We start from the raw sequence: 13,709 nt of genomic DNA, 5'->3' as shown, positions 1-13,709 counted from the left end.
GTGCCGATATTGATTCATTCGTTGTGACAAATGTGACGGTAAGAGATGAACAATGGGGAAACGGGCTGTGGGGGTATATAGGGATTCTCTGTTTAGTCTTTACAACTTCTCTGTAAATTTAAAATCACTCTGAAATTAATAGTTTCTCTTTTAAAAAAGGACTGTTGCAAAGATGAATCTATGGTTCAAGTTTAATTTTCATCATGGTGGGACCCTGAAGTAAATGAAACAGCCTATAGTGTCCTAGGCTGATTAGAGTGGAAAGTGGAGCAACTTCCTTGCTGTTGTCTTGTGAAGCCATGACAGTTTGTTTGCAGAATCAGAGAATGAAATATTTCTAAATGTTCTCTTGTGGAATTTCCTACCGACATGACTTTTTTCCCCCTTTGCTTCTGCCCAGTAGCAGTCCCTTGAGTGGCATTTGCTGTCCTAGTTAATCAGAGGGTAGGAGAAATGAAAAACTCTCCTCTTCCCCCTCCTACGAAGTTTCAATGGGCACTGGAAATGTAGGTCAAATTGCATCACTGTAGGAAGGAGCGAACAGGAAGGTATTTATGAAGTGCTGCCAACCTCTCTTTAGATTCCGAGTCATGATGAACCAGTGTTGAGCCAGCTTAGGTGTGAGATACAGGGAATCAGGGAGTCGTGTTTTTGATGTAGTCCCAGAATGTTACATTTTAATCATTGATAAAAAGATCCCTGTCTATAGCCCTAGTGAAAATAACTGACAGTGGCTTCGTTTAATTTGCATCTCCCACTTTCTGAAATTCTTTTTGTCTCTTATTTATTATTGGCATATTGCAGCAATTTATATTAATTTAGCCAGAGAGATGTTTGAATTGTAGAAATGATTGGCTTGTGTACATAAAAAATAAATCTCATATTTAGTAATCACATATGTCTAAGAATACATTTTGCAAATTACATATAATCATACGCTCAATAGGATCTTGATTATCATACAGAAATCACAAAATAGGTTAATAAGTTATATTTGAAGTATTCTATTTGATGGCGCTCTTGTTTTTTGTGGCAGAATCTTACAGACTTTTAATATAAGTCTTTAAACACATGTCCTTATTTTTTATATATTGCATACTACTTGCCCTTTGTAAGATATCTGGATGTTGGCTGTCAGCGTGGTTCATGTTACTGACATTGACCTGAACAATAAGCATCCTGACAGCAACATCAATTCTAAAACCTGCTCTATTGTCACTCTCTCCTAGGTTTTGTCAAGATAATCGGTAGTTCATTTGTATATAGAATGAAAAATTAAATGATGAAATATATTTGCATAGGCTTGGGCATTATTTAATCTTTTAAGATGAATAAATTGCTCTATGAAATATATTTAACTCTAACATTTAACTTTTTTAAAAAAACAACTTTTCTTTATTTATTTTCTCACTGTGCTGGGTCTTCATTGCTGTGAGGACTTTTCTTCAGTCGGCATGAGCGGGGGCTGCCCTTTGCCGCAGTGCGCAGACTCCTCATTGGGAGGGCTTGTCTTGTTGTGGGCCACAGACTCTAGGGCTTTGGGGCTTTAGTAGTTGTGGCTCCTGGCTGCAGAGCACAGACTTGACAGTTGTGGCTCACGGGCTTAGCAGTATGGGGGATCTTCCTGGATTGGGGATCAAACCCATGTCCCCTGCATTGGCAGGCGGATTCTTTATTGCTGAACCACCAAGGAAGCTCTAGCTACTTTTCTTGTTTGTTTGTTTTAACTTGTAATTGTGAAATAATTCAAGATTCACAGGAAACTGTGAAGATAGTACAGAGAGGTCCTGGTTGCTCTCCACCCAATTTCTCCCATTGATTACATCTTACCTAACTATAGTATGGTAGCAAAGCCAGGAAATTGAAATTGGTATATAAAGTATGGGTATAGTTCTGTGCTGGTTTATCCCATGCAGAAGCATGTAACCCCTGTAGTGATCAAGGTATAAAACTGTCCCATCACTGCAGAAATCTCCCCTGTTCTACTTCTTTACAGTCACAGTTACTCCTGTTATCCTCACAGTCACTAACTCCTAGCAACCACTAATCTGTTCTTCAGCTCTATAATTTTGTCATTTTGGGAATGTTACATATATATGATCTTTTGAGATTTTTTTTTTCGGTCAGTATTTATTTTTTGTGCTTATAACTTTTATGGTTTCCTTTTTGTTGTTGTTTTGTTAATTTATTTAAATTGGAGACTAATTACAATATTGTGGTTTTTGCCAAACATTGACATGAGTCAGCCAGGGGGTACGTGTGTCCCCCATCCTGAACCCCCCCTCCCACCTCCCTCCCCATCCCACCCCTCTGGGTTGTCCTATTGCACCGGCTTTGAGTGCCCTGTTTCATACGTCAAACCTGGACTGGTGATCTGTTTCACATACGGTAATACACATGTTTCAATGCTATTCACTCAAATCATCCCACCCTCGCCTTCTCCCAGAGTCCAAAAGTCTGTTCTTTATATCCGTGTCTCTTTTGCTGTCTTGCATATAGGGTCATCGTTACCATCTTTCTAAATTCCATATAGATGTGTTAATATACTGTATTGGTGTTTTTCTTTCTGTCGGTCAATATTTTAAAAATAATTTTATTTTAAAAAGAATATATGTTAAACGTCTTAAAGAAATATTCATTTTTAAAACAACTTGTAGGCTTCCCTTGTGGCTCAGCTGGTAAAGAATCCGCCTACAATGTGAGAGACCTGAGTTCGATCCCTAGGTTGGGAAGATCCCCTGGAGAAAGGAAAGGCTCCCCACTCCAGTATTCTGGCCTGGAGAGTTCCATGAACTGTATAGTGCATGGGGTCACAAAAAGTCAGACAAAAAAAATTGAAAAAAATAAAATAAAACAACTTGTTATCCAGAGTTTGATTCACGAATTTTCAAACCTGTGTTTTTCTAGCTTGGATGTTCTATACTCTGTGTTGCTATATTTGAACAGCGGCTAAAGTCGCATGTGCCAACCTAATAGCTGATTATAGCATTAACCTTATTGCCTACTGTTAAGGACGATACTGTGAAGTTAAAGGGAAAATTACCCTGGGAAAAGCCAATTCCATTGACAAAGTAAATATTACAGTTGATTACTGAGCAAGAGTAAGAAGCCCAAATATATACTTTAATTGTACCAAATAAAGTAAGTGACCCATATCTGTATTCCATTTGATCCTGAAAGAACTCTTTAAAGAAGAGAGACTTTTTGGAACAGGATATTTAAATGAACAACAGTTGAACTCTTCACATTAATTAACTAATGTAAAGATTGTGGTACAGAATTTTACTGTATGTGGTTAATGTGAGAGGTCACCATAAGAAAGTCTGTGTCTGCATGATGTTAATAAGATTTTTTTTGAAAACCTATGGGTGAGTGAAGGTGGGAAGCCTCAGAAGGAAGAAATCCTCCTCAGATGCCAGTGTGTTGTTTCCTAACAAAATGTAAAAAAAAAAAAAAACAAAAACAAAAAAAGACCTCTGGGAGCTGTAGGAGGACAGCTTAGTGTTTGGCTACAGCTAACCATACCATGGCTCTAGGGAGCCCAACATGGGGACTTACAGAACTGTAAGTGAGCAAATAGAAGGTGTCCCAGGGCACCATTCTGAGCTCACCCTTGGTGAAGGAGTGAGCCTTGCTCCTTGGCTTGAGTAGAGGTCCTGCTCCTGCACAGATAGTTAGAAATGGGATACTCATGTAACTGGCATTTGGTCTCCGTTTGACTATAGCTCCTGGCATTTTAGACAGTCTTCCTCCCAGATAGGAAAATATCCTTTGTAATTAAAATCAGCCTCTATTTACTGGCATTTTTCTTTTTTTCTTTTTTCCTTCAAGCAGCATATGACCCTATTTAAAGTAGCTGTTGGGATGGAAGAGAAGGGAACAATCATTTCTTGACCATTGAATATATGCCAGCCACTGTGCTATGTATGTACAGTCACATATAGAATTACAGTATGGAAAAACTGCATTCATGATACTCATTAAGTGATGGGTCTGAAATAAGCAGCGTGCTAGGTAACTCTTCAGAACATATAAGCCTGTTTTCTCGGTCAGGTATATTTAAGAGGCTGTGGCCAGTTTTCTCGGTCAAGTATGTTTAAGAGGCAGTGGCCTGAAATACTATATATATATAGATATATATAAAACTTCGTATATATATAGAACTTCATATATATGTATAAAATATATATCCACTCCAGTACTCTTGCCTGGAGCATGGATAGAGGAGTCTCGCAAGCAAGTCCATGGGTCTCAAAGAATCAGACACAACTAACACTTGCACTGTTTCCCTTGCACATACATTATATATAGAGAGAATTTAAAGACTGTATATCTATTAATTAACTTAAATATTTATACAAAATATGAAGTGATACAGAATTTAGAGATGTAAGATCTCACCTTCCTGTTAGCAGTTTTCTATCCAGATGAGGAAAACAAGTTATAAGCACAAGAAAAACCAACTAAGTACAGGAGTGAAAATTACTTAACCTACTTACAAGGTGTATAATAAGGCAATCTATAATTAATTACTTAATCTTTCAGATTGTAAATGTTGTAATTGTTCAGAGGAAATGATTATTGATCTCTGCCCCTTGATTTTGTTACCTGTAACATGCATATAATACCTGTGTCATAATGAGAAATGAATAAAATAGGCATGTATTGCCCTTTACTTAATGTGTGAAAGTGGTCATTGCTCAGTTGTATCTGACTCTTTGCGACCCCGTGGACTATAGTCTGCCAGGCTCCTCTGTCCATGGAATTCTCCAGGCCAGAGTACTAGAGTGGGTAGCCATTCCCTTCTCCAGGGGATCTTCCCCACCTGGGAATCAAACCTGGGTCTCCTGCATTGCAGGCCTATTCTTTACCACCTGAGCCACCAAGAAAGCCCATTACTTAGTGTACTTTAAATAAATTATAGCTGTGCCATTGGCAAGGAAAATGCTGATGACGCAGTGACAATAATACTGCATTAGTGTAGGTTGACTGCTGTCACTGCCCAAGACCTCGGTAGTTTAACACGGTCCATGTTTATTTCTCACTCAAGCCACAGCTCTGTGTGTGTTGGCAAGGAGGCCCTCACTTTCCCAGGCACTCACAGGTGAGATTTTTTGGCTTTGCTCACTTCTTGGTGCTTGGAACCCTCTCCATTTGACCAGCAGAGGGTATGAGAGATTGAGGATTAAGAAAAGGAGGTTTCTATGGGCCAAGCCTAGAAGTGGCATCCAACATTCTGTTCACGCTTTAGGACTCGGTCATATGGTTATACCTTACTACAGTGCGTATTGGGAAAGTTAGTCTAACTGTGTGCTCAGAAGGGGGAGAATGTGAGTATAGGTGACCACTGGCAATCTATCATAGATAATAATTAGAGGGGCTTAATAGAAGAGGAGGGAATTTTTTTTCTGGATCTTTTAAAGAGAGATTTGCAGTAGACTATTCAGCCTGCCTTTAGGTAGCATTATTTCAAGAGGAAGGCTAAAAAGAACTTAAAAAGCCTGCAAGCATTGTTCATAAAAAATATACTTTTGTCCCATTAGCCACTGCCTTTATTGTAAGCCATTTTGTAGTGACCTTGGACAAGCCATCTAACTATTTTAAACTCCTATTTCCTTCCTTATTAATATTGTCCATAGGACTGCAGTGAAAATCAAATAAGACTGGGCCTGTCAGATACTTAGCACTGGGTCTAGCCCAGAGTAAACACTCAGTGAAAGTTATTATTATTGATAATGTTAATATGTATGACCCCAGAACTAAATAGTTGCTAGCTGTTCATTTATCTTTCCTAAAGGACCACCTCGAGTAGCAAAGAATGACTTGACTGAGTTTATTTATATGAAGTCTAGAATTCTGGAACCCCAGTTTGGTAATAGGAGATTAATGTTCCTCTGGCAGAATATTAGAGGAGAAACCGTCTCTGTCCCCCCAGGCTTGCATCCTTCCATTTGACTTCACAGACTTTTTATTCCTCTCGGAAGAGGATAACAGGAGTATTGGGCTGTAATTTACCCATCCTCCCTCCTTCCCGGAACTTCCTCAGCTCTATGGTGAATTTGTCCAGGAAGAGTGAAGTTAATGTTCGAAGAGCTACTTTTGGCTCAGGCCTGATGGCAAGTTCTTAGCAAGAGAAGAACATCCCTCCCAGGTCCGTCTTACTTTCAGTGGAGGGATAATTGTCAGAGCCTGTGGTTCCATTTAACCCAGTTCTATTCAGCAGGCATTAATTAATAGCCCTGGGGAAACAAGATTGAAATGTTGCAGATCTTGCCTCTAAGAAACCCCCTTAGGGAGGTGAGTTTCTTGAAAGGTAAGAAGAAAGGAGTTGAAGGTGGCAGGCAGAGCAGGTGTGAAAGAATAGAGGTGGGAAGGAGTGATACAAGCTCACCTCAGGGATGCACCTGCCTCAGGTCTGCCCCTTACTGGCCTCTCCTCACAAGCCTCAGTTTTCTCTCTGTTAAAGGAGTAGAGTAAACATTCCAACATCATAGACCTGGGAGGATCAAGTTAGATGACACACATAAGTGTTACTCAGTCATGTCCAGTTCTTTGCCTGCTAGGCTCCTCTGTCCATGAAATTGTCCAGGCAAGAATACTGGAGTGGGTAGCCATTTCCTTCCGCAGGGGAATCTTCCCAACCCAGGGACTGAACCCAGGTCCTCCCACATTACAGGCAGATTCTTTACCATCTGAGGCACCAGAGAAGTTAACAATGTGTTAATAGTATTGGGCACATAGTAAGTGCTTAGTACATGACAGCTGCTACTATTATTACTGTTTTTGTGTGCTTCTGTAAATCAACCTGTAAACTCACTGACTTGACCGAGGATTTTTCACAGACAAATTGGGGCACTGGGAATTCTATTACACTTTTGGTTCTCTCTTAGGGTTCTGGTAAAATAGTGTACTGTAGTTACCATTGATGGAAAAAATGGCCTGCTGACGCCTGAGCTAAAAGGCTGGAGAATCCAGTATATCTCAGAGAAGTCTGGGAGAGTTGGGACTTGAGATGGAAGAACCATGAGACCTAAAAGGGCAAAGAGAGTGAGGCATGACTATGTTGAACTCCTTGGGGAAGAGAGAGGCTATATGTGGGTGTATAGATAGACACTGTCAGAAAACAGAGGGTCCTTTAAAAATGTTAAGACTCCACATAAGAAGTTTCATGGAGGGTCAGGAAAGCCCACAACTAACTGCAAGGCACTAAGATATATCCTTGAAACCTAGGCAGAGGTGCTGCAGTCCTCCTAGCAAGTGGCTTCAGCTCCTCCTTTACCAGTTCTGTTTTCAGACTATTTTGGTGTTCACTGGAGTGACCCTTAGTGCAGTCCCTGTGGCTCAGGAGTTACAGAAACTTGACGGTGTCCGTGGCAGATTGGGTCCAGGATTGCGCTGTGGACCATCCAGTCCCATGGTATCCACTGGTTCTGCATCCACAATTTCAACTGCGGATTGTAAACATAGTGTCAAATCAGATGGTTGAATCCATGGATGAGGAACCTACGGATGAGATGGTCAACTGTGTAGAGTTTCATTCTTAAATTTGTTTTGCCAGGGAGAAAACTGGTCAGGGTGAAAGTGAGGTGGAGCTTGAGTCGGAGGACAGTGAGTAAACTGCTGCTGCTGCTGCTGCTAAGTCACTTCAGTCGTGTCTGACTCTGTGCGACCCCATAGATGGCAGCCCACCAGGCTCCCCTGTCCCTGGGATTCTCCAGGCAAGAACACTGGAGTGGGTTGCCATTGCCTTCTCCAATGCAGGAAAGTGAAAAGTGAAAGTGAAGTCGCTCAGTCGTGTCTGACTCTTAGCGACCCCATGGACTGCAGCCCACCAGGCTCCTCCGTCCATGGGATTTTCCAGGCAAGAGTACTGGAGTGGGGTGCCATTGCCTTCTCCGAGTGAGTAAACTAAGGACCCCAGTTAAATCATGTTTTTGGAGAATATGCCCACAGTTGACAACCAGCTTTAAAAATTTTGGTTTATGATTTTTCAATTGGGAGACAGGAAAGCAACAAAGGCTCAGAGTCTTGAGCTTGGCTTCTGACAGGAGACAAGGCTGGAAGGAAAATCAGTCATGTAGCCAAGCTGCGTACTTTGAGAGGTAGATGCTCAGTGACGAGAGGCAGCCCATGACATAGCATCAGCCCCATGCAGGAGAGCTAGCCTTAGTAGCCACATTTTTGGAAGAGAAAGTAGAAATATGGAATTTTAAGTGGATTTCCCCACTTTTTAAATATTACCAACAAATCCCTCCCCACCCTTTTCCTGTAAGATCACTAAACAGACAGACAAAACAGTAAACTATTTTAGGCCCATGGTCTTTGCAGTGAGTTGAAGAGTGGAGAGAAGAACGTGTAACCTAGCAGGCGGCTCAAATTCATACACTCCTGGATCCTGTGCTTTCGGGGCATGTCACTGGGCACAGGGCACATGCTCCACACGTTCTCACTGAATAAATAAACCCACTGGAGTAGCCCTCTCCTGAGATGTGGAGAGTGAGGAGTCGGCCTTCCCTCATCTCCAGCTTAGAAGAGAGAATCAAGTCAGAACCTTTGTGGTCCTTCTTGTTGGGCCTCCCTTTGCAGCCCTTTCTCTTCTCTTTCACAGCCTCTCTGAAAGCTGGAAGTGAAGAAAATTTAAGAAATAGAAAGTGTGTACTATCATGCTTAAAAACAGGGCCAACTCATTGTAGCCTGTATTTCCTTTCCTCTATCAAGGTGAGTGCAGTTTTGCTTAATTTTGATAGACTCAATTATATAACAAGAAGTGATCCAGATTATGCCTTAAATTGCAACAAGGCTCTCAGTCTTAAAAGGACATAGAAATGTTACTCCTAGAAAATGAGTTCTTTTCTTTAAAACTGATAAGGGGCTGCCCATGTAACAGTGTGGGCTTTTTGCTATTTAAAGTTAATGAGAAGACTTTCCTTGGGCATTCCATAGGATCCTCTTTTATATAAAATTCTGCTGGATATCTGCCCATTTATTTATTTAGTAGTACAAAAATATTACTGTCTTTTCTGCAAGATTATTTTTGTTGCAGTTATCAGAAATCAATTCCAAGAATTTAAGCTCAGGTTAGGGGGCCATTTACCCTGCAGGTCCAGGGGATTCTTAAAACCCTACAGAGGATGTACTTGGATCCTCTGGGAGACTATACATGGGACAAGAAAGCCCTGGAACCCCTTGGGCAGAAACCAGTTCCTTTTTTGTCCTCTGGGGTTCCAGGGCCTCCTGGGGCTGGTCTACTCTGAGCAGCATCTTCACACATCAGTCTTTGTTCACTGGTCTTTTCCTAGACACTGAGAGCACATGGGAAAGCTTGCAGCATAAACCAGGACAGACCCTGTTCATCCCAGTTTCTAGTTCTCAGGAGAACGAATTGAATGTCTTAGTTTGGATCACGTGTCCAGCTTTGGCCAAAACGAGAGGAGTTTGGAGTCCCATGGTATGGACATGACTTGGTATTGGGAAATATGGTGCTTACAGAATCACCATGGGCTCAACAGCCGTTCTAGACAAAAGGCATCATCTACAATCTCCACCCCCAACCCCCAACCAAAAGAGAAAGAAAGTAAATCTGTGCCTCTCAGGACTCTGGAGAACATTCAAATTATGCCTTGTCTTCTTGTTTCATCTCCTTTCCCACCTATAATGGGCTGTCACTTTTAGAAAAGCTTTAAAAATTATATTTATTGAATGCTTGTTACATAATAGGTAGTGAATGAGTAAAAGCTATCAAGTTTTATGTTTCTGTTGTTCGGAAATATTCTTCAGTCCTCCTTTTAAATTATCTCTCTTTCTCTTTGCAAAACAAAATAAAGCGGCTGTTTAGACAGTTTGGTGTACTGAAAAGGGAACTAAATAGCACCAAAGGCCTCCGTTCTGGTTCTAGTTTCAAACCATTTATTTGCTGGGTAATCTTGAACAAATTATGACCTCTCAGTTTCCTCAGTAGTAAAATGGAGATCATAATAACAGCTCTTTTGAACATAGTGTTATTGTGAGATAAAGTGAAAGAACATATACAAACGTGATAGTTTTTTTTTCTTTTTTCCTATTGAAGAAAGATTTCTGACCCCTATTCAGAGAAAAGTTACTATTTTTAAATGCTTATTTTTAGTAGCTGCCACTACCATTTTTCTCCCAAGAATAGGGTTTCTCTTAAAGCATTTTTACAGTATTCAGGCCAGTAAATGGTGAATTCTTTTAAAGGCAAACACTGTCTTGGGGGAAATTTTGCAGCACTCAAGATCTGATGACTTCCTTGAATACTTGGAGATGTAGATGAAGTATCCTGATGGAAAACTGAAAACTAGCTTGACCTGGAGAAGTAAGGTCAAGCACATACGATGCCAGTGTTCTTCTGTCTGCATCTCCAGTCTACCTTGAAGGAATAACCATCAGGGAGGTGGCTAGTGGCTGCTTCTTTCCTGGGAATTTGTAGGTTCCCTTGGAGTGATTTGGCATAGCTGTAAAATTTGGCATAGCTGTTTAGAATGCAAAGAAATGAATTTTGGCTCAGGACAGACATGTTAAACAGGATAGTGGCTTTTATTGGAAATAAGGCAGAAAAGAAACACTACAATAGAAATCAGAGAAAAAACTTTGAAAAGGTACGAGACTGGGATGCAATTAGAAATCTGAGAAACAGCTGGCTTATAAAGATTGTAGGAATGATTACATTGCTGAATAATATTCCATGAGTGAATAAAACAAACTGTTTAAAAAGGGAGAAGGGAGGGATATGATCCAGGAGCAACTTAAAAGCCAATAAAGGTAATTTTGAATAAATGTTCAAACATGGCATAGAATTTCAGCCACCGAGTTTGGCAGAAGCTTTACTAGCACCTCAAACCTTAGAAATATTTGGCTTGCCATCTTCGAATGTATGATAATAAATATGAGTTGAGGAAAGCAGTATTCCTGCCTCCCAACCTTTATGAATAGCCAGTGAGGATTATAGGAAGAGAAGTGTATTGCTAGTGAATTTTTCATATGAAAGCAGCCTGCCTTGTGCTTTATACTTGAACAGCATCTGTGCCATAGTTGTGTCACTGCCCATATTTGCTGTTCTTTCTCTCCTGCTGCCTGTCAGCCTTGAACACCAGCTTAATTTCTAACTCTGGCTTGTTAATCTCCGGTCCCTTGATTCTGTACCTTAGTGCGCGCCCCCCCCCCCCAATTAATTTGAATAGTACCCACATTCTACTTTAAATGTGCATGTAAGCACAAGTACAAAAATACATAGATAAGGGAGTGGGTTTGTGTGTGTGTGTGTGTCTGTGTCTGTGTGTGTATGTGTGCTTTTTAGAAAGATGGTTTAACTGAGCTTTTGTTTCCTGTCTGTACCATTATAAATTGCTTTTATAAACTGCTGAATGATAAAGGACAGAAAGAGCTCTCCAAATAATATTCTCACTCAGTGTCTTGTGTGTGTGTGTGTGTGTGTGTGTGTGTGTTTAAATCTGTGATTTTGACAGGTTTCATAGGAGCAGGCTTCCTGAATAGCCATTTTAAAAATTAAGTGAAAACTCATTAGTGGCAAATTACACACAGTGATTTTAAGCCCCAGGAGGCTGACTCTGTACATATTGAGCAGTCATTTGTTCTTAGTTTATTGTATAAATATAGCCAATTAAATTCATTGTAAAAAAAATTGAATTGAGTTTGTTGTTAAACTGGTACAGTGCCTCGAATTTTAACACTTTGACATTTTAAAGCACATATATTAATTTGGGGACCCTGGCAACTAATGAGACTGTAGATTTCTGATTCATTTTATCCATTGTTTCATCGCTTTGCCTGTTTTCTTTTTTTTTTTTTTTTGGTAGGTCTGAATAAAATTAAGAAGAAAGAGCTGCTACAATCACAGCAGATGAAGATCCACTAGTGAATTGATCCAGATTTTTGGCCAGCCCTCCAGAGAAAAGGTAACTTGCTCTTTCACCATAGCAGGGCTGAATAAATGCTGCAGTGCCTCTGATGATAAGAGTTTGAGTTCTACCAAACAATGGTAATTTTTGAAATTTAAGGTATCTGAGTAAGATCTTCAATTTTAAGCATAACCCCAAATATGATCATATTAATGTGAAATGACAGTGAATTTTAGAGTACAGTAATTTTAGATGTTTGTCAGATTAAAATCTTCAAAATAACCCTCCCTCCCCCAAATTCAGTAAGAATTTTGGAATATTTTGGAGATAGGAAATCTACCCCTACCACCTTCCCCGCCGCCCCCCATCTATAGTCATCTTTTCCTGTAAAGCTGTGTAAAGATGTGCTCTTGTATTTTGTCCTGTTTCACTTTGCCAAACTCCTGTTTTCTTCTCTCTACAAGCAATGTAGACCCAGCTGCCCAGGGCAGGGGAGAGTTTAAGGAAATTGTAAAACAGGCAGGAGGACTTCAGGCGCACTTTCTGGGCCCAGCGTCTTTGCCCAGCCTGCCAGAAAGCTCTCAGCTCATGAGCAGTCCCAGATATTCACAAAGATAGCAGCCGCTGTTCATTGAGTTTCTCACTACACGATTGTGATTTTCCACTTAACTATCTGGGGAGGAAGGTGGTATGTTTCATATAATGTGAAAAAGGAGAAAAATTGCTGGAGGAATTTTTATTATTAAAAAAAAAAGAGAGAGATCTATGCTCCCATCTACTCTTAAAAGAAATGAGGGGGCTTCCAAGTTAAGATGCAGTTTAAGATGAGTCATTGAAGAATAAAACTGAAAAGAATCCAAACAGGAAAGACCAAAAGAGTTTCAGCCTCTGAAACTGATCAGCTTACATATTTAGATGACAAACTGCAGTGCTTCTGTCAGGTTATAGGCATCTGTAGCAAAGACAGAGTCATCGTGGACAACGTGAACATGCATCTTGACCATGACGAAGCAGAAACAGGAGCTTCTAGAAGGATGTGGCAGTTTCGTTAAGGTATTTAGAAGAACATAAGACTGGGTAGCTATGTAGTCTCAACCTTCAAAATAGGCGGCCCTTAAAATTTTCCTGCCCAAAGCCGAAAGGCCAGTAGTGCAGAGGTATCTTGCAGTGATCATCACAGTCATCACCGAGGATGGCATTCTCTGTGGAATGTCTAAAAAGCGCCAGAGGAAAGAGAAGCAGGACTTTCCTAGATGGTGATCAGCAGCTGGCAGGGGTGGGATATGAGGAGGTGAGAGGAGAAAGTAGAGAGAAAACATATCTGACAGAAATGCTAAAGGAGCTCGTTAGTCCATAATTGTTGACTGAGCTTCTACTGTGTGCAGGATTGTCCCTGAAGAGGAAAAGAGAGCAATAGGAGGTGATTTTCACAGACTACTATTCTGATGAAAAATAAAATACAATAGGATTGTTACTGTTCAGTTGCTAAGTCATGTCTGACTCTTTGCAACCCCATGGACTGCAGCACGCCAGGCTCCTCTGTCCTCCACTATCTCCCGGAGTTTTTTCAAATTCATGGCCATTGAGTTGGTGATGCCATCCAACCATCTCATTCTCTGCCTTGCTCTTCTCCTTTTGCCTTCAGTCTTTCTCAGCATCAGGGTCTTTTCCAGTGAATCAGTTCTTCACATTTGGTGGCCAAAGTGTTGGAGCTTTAGCTTCAGAATCAGCTCTTCCAATGAATATTCACGGTTGATATCCTTTAGGGTTGACTGGTTTGATCTCCTTGCAGTCCAAGGGACTCTCAAGAGTCTTCTCCAGCACCACAATTGA

The 13,709-nt window shown here is 40.6% G+C and overlaps 1 protein-coding gene across 1 annotated transcript in view; it reads left to right on the top strand.

The window, feature by feature from the left end:
* Nucleotides 1–13,709, top strand: part of ATXN7 (ataxin 7) — a 164,225-nt gene that overhangs the window by 16,733 nt on the left and 133,783 nt on the right. The window contains exon 2 of the mRNA XM_042236615.2: nt 11,835–11,933. The gene's annotated coding sequence lies outside the window, so the exon portion shown is untranslated. The remainder of the gene's footprint in view (nt 1–11,834; nt 11,934–13,709) is intronic.

This window comes from Ovis aries, chromosome 19 (genome assembly GCF_016772045.2).
Source record: "Ovis aries strain OAR_USU_Benz2616 breed Rambouillet chromosome 19, ARS-UI_Ramb_v3.0, whole genome shotgun sequence".
Lineage (NCBI taxonomy): Eukaryota > Metazoa > Chordata > Mammalia > Artiodactyla > Bovidae > Ovis > Ovis aries.
Note: the sequence above shows the minus strand (reverse complement) of the source record. Positions and strands in the feature narration are given on the sequence as shown.